Raw genomic sequence first — 905 nt, forward strand, 5'->3', positions numbered from 1 at the left:
CCCAAAAAAAAAACCCCCACAAAAAAAAAAAAAAAAAAAAAGAATATTGGGGTATCCCAGCATACCAACCATAAGAGTAACCCATCGCACAACCCTTACCAGGCCTATTGCTCCTCATTTTTGGTTTCTGTTTGGCTCTCATTCTTTTTTTTGTTTTCATCAGTTGATTCATTTATTTCTGCTGTGAGTGAGAATCACAGAGAGAAATACAGAATACTGGAGCAGTATCCCAGTGCCACAGTGCACCCCTAGCCAGCACATCCCAGAGCATGGGCACACTACCCAACCACTCAGGGAGGTCTCCAGATATGAACCCAGAACCTTCCCATGGGGGTCAGCCTCACAGAGCATCACAGAACTGCCGCACCACTGTGCAGCGCCATGCTCTGGCTCCTTGGGCTTCTCTTGAATATTATATACTGTACTCCACTTACCTATGGACCAGTTTCTTCCACCCATATGGTGAGAAACATGGCTATGTGATTTCTGCATTGTCTCAAAATCTGTGTGTCACTAGAGAGAGCAAACTTTTATGTATTTATTTATTTTAGGTTTTTGCCATAAGGCATGTGCGCTCACTGGAGAGAGACAGAGACTGAGAGAAAGTGGGAAATCACTCCTCAGGGGAGATGGCCACACTGTAATCCCTCCTCCTCCATTCTCCTCCTGGCATTTTAGGCACGCACGTATGCACACCCAGCATGATTTTCAAGCTACTGGGTCTGGACCGTGAACCATGGTCAGCCATATGGGAGCCATCTCCTTAACCACCACGCCACCTGCTGGCCCCAAGAGAGAACAGCCTTTTTACCAACATTCTACCAAATTCTAATTGGCTAGGTCTAGGGTCCACCTCTTAGTCATTAAGTGTGCCAGATGGAGTATGTTGGGGGGGGGGGGGGCTA

The 905-nt window shown here is 47.0% G+C and overlaps 1 protein-coding gene across 2 annotated transcripts in view; it reads left to right on the forward strand.

Moving 5' to 3' along the window:
- The window catches only part of TARS3 (threonyl-tRNA synthetase 3), a 69,991-nt gene that overhangs the window by 67,711 nt on the left and 1,375 nt on the right, over positions 1-905 (forward strand). The gene's annotated exons all lie outside the window — the stretch shown is intronic.

Source organism: Tupaia chinensis, unplaced genomic scaffold (genome assembly GCF_000334495.1).
Source record: "Tupaia chinensis unplaced genomic scaffold, TupChi_1.0 Scaffold140464_1, whole genome shotgun sequence".
Taxonomy (NCBI): domain Eukaryota; kingdom Metazoa; phylum Chordata; class Mammalia; order Scandentia; family Tupaiidae; genus Tupaia; species Tupaia belangeri.